We start from the raw sequence: 8,693 nt of genomic DNA on the forward strand, positions 1-8,693 counted from the left end.
AAATCTGGTCTAGCAGGAGAAACCAAGACTAGCAGGAGAAACCAGGGGACTAGAGGCAAGGCCCTCGCGACTGGGCGGCTGCAAACTGCAGACCCGCCGGCGACAGTTCACCCGCTGCCCGCGTAACTGGGCGGTAGGAGAACGCCCGCCCGCTGGCGACTGATCACCTGCCCGCGGCCTGTGATACTGGGCGGCTGGAGACCGCCCGCCTTCCGTGACCGGGAGCTGAAACCAAACAGAGACAGTCCAGTCACACACCCCCATTAGGACACCCCGGCAAGGAGACTGGGGCCCGTCATAGCAGAGTAGTGTCGTCACTGGAGCTCGGACGTCGGAATTCCTTCCCAGCGGAATCCATGTTAGCAGGCATAGTTTAACAACACAAAGGAGAGACATCAGAGTAATACAGAAACAAAACAAATCTATAGAAGAGAGCAGAAACACGACAATCAAATAGAGCTGGAAAGTAACGTGGACAACATGAGAAAACAAGGGAAAAAAGGATTACAAACAATGCAAGACAACTCAATTCTACAGGAGGACATAGAAACATCAGAAACAGGGATAGGGAAAGAACTCAAGGCATACCTAACTCGAATGGAAAGGAATATTAGAGAAGACATGAGACAGCAAGTCCAAGAAATAAAAGTATATTTTGAAAATGAATTAAACAAACAAATTCAAATGGCAAAGAACGAGCTCTACCAGGAGATAGAGATCTTAAAAAAAAATCAAACAATAATCCTAGAATTGCAGGAAACTATAAACCAAATTAAAAACTCAAACGAGAATATTACAAATAGACTTGATCAAGTAGAAGTCAGAACATCAGATAATGAAGACAAGGTTTATCAACTTGAAAAGAATATAGTCAACACAGAAAAGATGCTTAAATCCCACGAGCAATCTATTCAAGAGATATGGGATGTCATTAAAAAACCAAATTTGAGAGTCATAGGGATAGAAGAAGGCACAGAGATTCAAACCAAAGGAATGGACAGCATATTAAATGAAATAATTCTAGAAAACTTCCCAGAGATGAAAGATGGAATGGATTGCCAAATCCTGGAAGCCTACAGGACCCCAAACATTCAAAACCATAATAGACCAACTCCAAGACATATAATTATGAAAATAGCCAACGTACAGAACAAGGAGAGAATATTAAAAGCTACGAGAGAAAAGAGGCAGATTACATTCAGGGGCAAACCAATTAGGTTAACGACCGATTTCTCATCTCAGACTTTGAAAGTGAGAAGATCCTGGAACAATGTATTTCAAACGCTGAAAAATAATGGATTCCAACCAAGAATACTGTATCCAGCAAAATTGAGCTTCAAATTTACAATGAAATTAAAATCTTTCACGATAAACAAAAGCTAAAAGAATTCGCAGCAAGAAAACCAGCTCTGCAAAGCATTTTGAGCAACACACTACAAGAAGAGGAATTGAAAAATAGTGCCCAAAACTAACAGCAGGAGGTATCTCAGTAAAGGGGGAGGAAAGTAACCAAAAAGTAAAACTAGCCAAACTAAAATAAATAAATAAAGAAGCATGACTGGAAGTACAAATCATATCTCAATTGTAACCTTAAATGTTAATGGCCTAAACTCACCAATAAAGAGACATAGGCTAGTAACCTGAATCAAAAAAACAAATCCAACAATATGCTGCCTTCAGGAGACTCATATGATAGGAAAAGACATACACAGGCTGAAGGTAAAAGGTTGGGAAAAATCATACCACTCACATGGCCCTCGGAAGCAAGCAGGAGTGGCCATACTCATATCGAATAAAATCAACTTCAAACCTAAGTTAATCAAGAAGGATAAAGAAGGACACTATATACTGTTAAAAGGAACCATCCACCAACAAGACATAACAATCATCAATTTGTATGCACCAAACAATGGAGCTGCAACGTTCATAAAACAAACTCTCCTCAAGTTCAAGAGTCAAATAGACTACAACACAATAATTATGGGTGACTTCAACACACCGCTCTCACAATTAAACAGATCCTCTAGACAAAAACTGAATAAAGAAACTATAGAACTCAACAGCACAATCAATAACCTAGACTTAACCGACATATATAGAATATATCAACCATCATCAAGTGGATACACGTTCTTCTCAGGATCCTACTCAAAGATAGACCATATATTATGCCATAAGGCAACTCTTAGTAAATATAAAGGCGTGGAGATAATACCATGCACCATATCTGATCATAATGGAATGAAATTGGAAATCAATGATAAAAGAAGGAAGGAAAAATCCTACATCACATGGAAAATGAACAATATGTTATTGAATGATCAATGGGTTATAGAAGACATAAAGGAGGAGATGAAAAAATTCTTAGAGTCAAATGATAATACAGACACAACATACTGGAATCTATGGGACACAATGAAAGCAGTTTTAAGAGGGAAATTCATTTCTTGGAGTTCTTACCTCAAAAAAAGAAAAAAAACAACAAATAAATGAACTCACACAACACCTCAAAAACCTAGAAAAGGAAGAGCAAAACAACAGCAAATGTAGTAGAAGACAAGAAATAATTAAAATTAGAGCAGAAATCAACGAAATTGAAACAAAAGAAACCATTGAAAAAATTGATACAACTAAAAGTTGGTTCTTTGAAAAAATAAATAAGATAGACAAGCCCTTAGCCATGCTAACGAAAAGAAGAAGAGAGAGAACTCAGATTACTAACATACGGGATGAAAAAGGCAATATCACAACAGACACTACAGAAATACAAAAGATAATTAGAAAGTATTTTGAAACCCTATATTCCAATAAAATAGAAGATAGTGAAGATATCGATAAATTTCTTAAGGCATATGATTTGCCCAGATTGAGACAGGAAGACACACACAGTTTAAACAGACCAATAACAAAGGAAGAAATAGAAGAAGCTATCAAAAGACTACCAACCAAGAAAAGCCCTGGACCGGATGGGTATACAGCGGAGTTCTACAAAACCTTCAAAGAAGAATTAATACCAATACTTTTCAAGCTATTTCAAGAAATAGAAAAAGAAGGAGATCTTCCAAATTCATTCTATGAGGCCAACATCACTTTGATCCCAAAACCAGACAAAGATAATTCAAAGAAAGAAAACTACAGACCAATATCTCTAATGAACTTGGATGCAAAAATCCTCAATAAAATTCTGGCGAATCGAATACAAAAACATATCAGAAAACTTGTGCACCATGATCAAGTAGGATTCATTCCTGGGATGCAAGGCTGGTTCAATATACGGAAATCAATAAATGCTATTCACCACATCAATAGACTTAAAGACAAGAACCATATGATCATCTCGATGGATGCAGAAAAAGCATTTGACAAAGTACAGCATCCCTTTATGTTCAAAACACTAGAAAAACTAGGGATAACAGGAACTTACCTCAACATTGTAAAAGCTATATATGCTAAACCTCAGGCTAGCATCATCCTAAACGGAGAAAAACTGAAGGCATTCCCTCTAAAATCTGGAACAAGACAGGGATGCCCTCTATCACCACTTCTATTCAATTTAGTTCTCAAAGTACTAGCCAGAGCAATTAGACAGACAAAAGAAATTAAAGGCATAAAAATAGGAAAAGAAGAAATTAAATTATCGCTATTTGAGGATGACATGATAATGTACTTAACAGACCCAAAAGAGTCTACAAAGAAGCTGCTAGAGTTAATAAATGAATTCAGCAAAGTGGCAGGTTATAAAATCAATATGCATAAATCAAAGGCATTCCTGTATATCAGCAACAAAACCTCTGAAATGGAAATAAGGAAAACCACTCCATTCACAATATCCTCAAAGAAAATAAGATACTTGGGAATCAACCTAACAAAAGAGGCGAAAGATTTATACAATGAAAACTACAGAACCCTAAAGAGAGAGATAGAAGAAGATCTCAGAAGATAGAAAAATGTACCCTGTTCATGGATAGGCAGAACTAACATCATCAAAATGGCGATATTACCCAAAGTTCTCTACAGGTTTAATGCGATGCCAATCAAAATCCCAACGGCATTTCTTGTAGAAATAGACAAAGCAATCATGAAATTCATATGGAAAAACAAAAGACCCAGAATAGCAAAAGCAATTCTAAGCAGGAAGTGTGAATCTGGAGGTATAGCGATACCAGAGGTCAAACTGTACTACAAAGCAATAATAACAAAAACAGCATGGTACTGGTACCAAAACAGGCAGGTGGACCAATGGTACAGAATAGAGGACACAGAGACTAATCCACAAAGCTACAACTATCTTATATTTGATAAAGGGGCTAAAAGCATGCAATGGAGGAAGGATAGCATCCTCAACAAATGGTGCTGGGAAAATTGGAAATCCATATGCAACAAAATGAAATTGAATCCCTTTCTCTCACCAGCCACAAAAATTAACTCAAAATGGATCAGGGAGCTAGATATCAAATCAGAGACACTGCGTCTGATAGAAGAAAAAGTTGGCTACGATCTACATATTGTGGGGTCGGGCTCCAAATTCCTTAATAGGACACTCATAGCCCAAGAGTTAATAACAAGAATAAACAAATGGGACTTACTTAAACTAAAAAGTTTTTTCTCAGCAAGAGAAACAATAAAAGAGGTAAATAGAGAGCCTACATCCTGGGAACAAATTTTTACCCCCCACACCTCAGATAGAGCCCTAATATCCAGAATGTACAAAGAACTTAAAAAATTAAACAATAAGATAACAAATAACCCAATCAACAAATGGGCCAAGGACCTGAACAGACACTTCTCAGAGGAGGACATACAATCAATCAACAAGTACATGAAAAAATGCTCACCATCTCTAGCAGTCAGAGAAATGCAAATCAAAACCACCCTAAGATACCATCTCACTCCAGTAAGATTGGCAGCCATTATGAAGTCAAACAACAATAAGTGTTGGCAGGGATGTGGGGAAAAGGGTACACTTGTACACTGCTGGTGGGGATGCAAAATGGTGAGGCCAATTTGGAAAGCAGTATGGAGATTCCTGGGAAAGCTGGGAATGGATCCACCATTTGACCCAGCTATCGCCCTTCTCGGACTATTCCCTGAGGACCTTAAAAGAGCGCACTATAGGGATACAGCTGCATCAATGATTATAGCAGCACAATTCACAATAGCTAGACTGTGGAACCAACCTAGATGCCCCTCAATAGATGAATGGATAAAAAAAATGTGGCATCTATACACAATGGAGTATTATGCAGCACTAAGAAATGACAAAATCATAGAATTTGCAGGGAAATGGATGGCATTAGAGCAGATTATGCTAAGCGAAGCTAGCCAAGCCCTAAAAAACAAATGCCAAATGTCTGCTTTGATATAAAGAGAGCAACCAAGAACAGAACAGGAAGGAAGAGCATGAGGAAAAGACTACAGTAAACAAAGATGAATGGGGGGAGAGAAACGGAGAGAGAAGGGAAAGCATATGGAAATGGTAGGAGACCTTCAATGATACATAAAATTATAAGAGGTCATGAGGGGCAAGGGGGAGGGAAAAAAGGGAGAGAGTTGAACAACAGCAGGGGAGGTAGAGAGGGAAGATGGGAGGGGAAGGGAGGGGAGGGGGGATAGTAGGGGATAGGAAAGGTAGCAGAATACAACAGTCACTAATATGCCATTATGTAAAAATGTGAATATGTAACAGATATGATTCTGCAATCTGTATTTGGGGTGAAAATGGGAATTCAAAACACAATTTGAGTCAAATGTATGAAAGATGATATATCATGAGCTATGTAATGCTTTAAATAATCAATAAAAAAATTTTTTAAAAAAACCCTTCTTAACTCAGAAAACATAATGTTTTTGTGTAATCACAAGGACAGCCATATAGGACAAACACATAATAATAACAAATACAGGGATAGATAGCATTCATTGAACACTATGTGCCAGAAGCTAATCTCCAATACAGCTGTTGTGGGGCATATTTACAGGATCCGAAAGGCCCAACTAACATGCACAGAGTCACATATCATAATGATGAAATGCTGGGATTTGAAATTAGGTCAATCTTTAAAGCTTTTATTTTTCTATTTAATTTGTATTTTATGCATCCAAATCATTAAATGGTATTTATGCTTTATTTCTCTGTGCCTCTAGAAAATCTATTTTAATTAATTAATTAATTAATTTTAATTAGGTATATGATAGCAGAATGCATTTTGATTCATTGTACATAGTTGCAGCACAACTTTTCATTTCTCTGGCTGTACATGATGTAGCGTCGCACCATATGTGCAGTCATGTATGTACCTAAGGTAATGATGTCCATCTCACTCCACCATCTTAGAAAAGCTATTTTTAAAGACAATTCATTGAATGCTAAGAGGAGCCACATCCTCATGAGGGGGGGTTAAACAAAATGATCCTCCCATTCCTTTGTAACTATAACAATATAGGAATCATTATGTATAAGAAACTTCCTAAACATTTAATGTAATTTTTTTCAATGTTGCTGTCTCCAAGACTTTGGCAAATTGCAACCAAATAAAATCCATAAATAGAAAAAAAAACATATGATGAAAATATAATTGATGACTTTTTGTCCCTTGAAACCAGAGAAGGAAAATTATAAGAAATTTGGGGGCATAAATAAAATATTTAATTTAAAATAATGTTGTGAGTGTAATAAACCTATTACTTAATTTTTCAATATTCAACTACTTTTAATATTTTGGGAAAATGGCATACATAAAATACAAAAAACATGCATACATACACACACATATACACTTGTCTTTCCTTTCACCTTGATTGCCTGGCTTTGGCACAATGCTGATAATCATTAGCATTTACTGAATTCCTCCACTGTGCCAAGCAATATGATAGACACTTTTTTTTTTTATTTGCGACCACCCTAGATACTGCCAAATGTAGGAAAGGCAATAAACAAGAGAAACCCAAAAGTTTCAGAGGGAACCATGGATTTGCAGACAAGAGAACTATATAGTAAATCCCTTCTCTACAAGTTCGGATCCATGTAGGTTGTCCCGCTTTGCCCGGGGATGTGGGGGTTTCTGAGATACAAGAATCTTAAAAATGGAAAATAACAGGCAAACCAGAATGAGCTATCCGCCCTGTAACTATGTGACCTTGCACAAGTCAACTCATCTCTTTGAGTTTCATTTTCTTAGCCCAAAAATGATGATAATAAAACTTACCCTAGAAACTTATTTCAACATTAAATAATCTGTTGTTTATATACCTAGCACATTATCAGTGATCAATTCATTTTAAGTAGAGATTGATGATAGTTGCCTTAAACTTAAGATATATATAAAATTACCATAAATTCAACAATTGAGTCAGCATTCATTGAACACCCAGTGTCCTGAATGTTGTGCTAGGTACTGAGTACAGAGATAAACATGGCAGTTTCTTGTCCTTCAAGAGATTACATCCCTATGTAAAAGGTTCCTTTGGACATGGCCCTCCACATACCTTGGTGAATGACTGGGAAGACGGCGCTGATCTCCAGACCATGCAGAAGGCTGTTACTGGAACTGCAGAAGGGCTGTTGCTTCAGATCTCCTAGGAGTCTGTCTCAAGCTGAGAGGCTCCAGTTATTATATATATGTCACATGAGGGAAGTGAGCTCGTCCAGGTGAGATTTGAAACTCCCACGTAATTTCTCTTCTGGCTTCCAAATTCCTCAAGAGCTAACGTAGTGTAATAACATCAATACCTTCCTCTTCCAGCAAGGACGGCCTGAAAGGATTAGTGACTACAGATGTGGATAAAGGATGTGCCTCATCTGGCCCTGCCTTCCTGTTTGGTAAAATGGTAGTTGGGACAGAGAAGATCTGAATTGCAGAACTGGAAGAGAATTTCAGGGTGTGCCTTTGCCTTGTCCACTAAATCCAGTTCTTAAACAAGTTTCTCTCCTACTCCAGATGATATGGGCTCATTCCTGCTGTTTCTCTTTGCTTTTGCTCTTTCTACCATTGCTTTCCAAAATGGCCCCACTTCCTTTTCTCCATTCATCATTTAAGAGGAGATGCCTTTATCCCTGAACTATTCTGGCTTACACCAACTACTCCCTTCTCTGACCTCCAATAACAGATTTTCCTTTGGCACATGAGAGCATCTGGTTTATGGGCATTAACCTTTTCTCACCATGGCAATGGAAGATTTTCTAAGACAGAGACTAATTATGTAAGATCACACTTCCAGGCAAGGTTAAATTCAAGCACTTGAGACAAATTACAGACAACTTTTTTTAAAAGATCAAGATGGTAGAGATTATAATGTACTCCTTTTTTTACTTTCCCCCTATTCAGTACCTGAAACTCTGAGCTCTTATATTAGAACCCAGGAATTCTACAGTAAACAGGCTGAGTTTGGCACATCCTTTCTGGATTCAGTTTATGAATCTATAAGACGACAGCAGCAGAGTAGATAATACACAATTTTCAATTCTGACATTCAATGATTTATTGCTTTTCCACCTTTGAGATCAGAAAGCTCTTTATAACATCTCTCAATATTTTCCTAAAGCTCCCAGAAAGTGAAGGTCATGCTTCATAAATACGGCAAATATGAATGGATATAAATAATCTAAATATCTCTTAAACTATTTAAACTCATGTCTGTTTTTTTTTCCATCAATGGTGCTAGGTAAGTAATCACCCATAAACACCATTTTCATC

This window comes from Spermophilus citellus (assembly GCF_964194105.1).
Source record: "Spermophilus citellus genome assembly, chromosome: 6".
Classification (NCBI taxonomy): domain Eukaryota; kingdom Metazoa; phylum Chordata; class Mammalia; order Rodentia; family Sciuridae; genus Spermophilus; species Spermophilus citellus.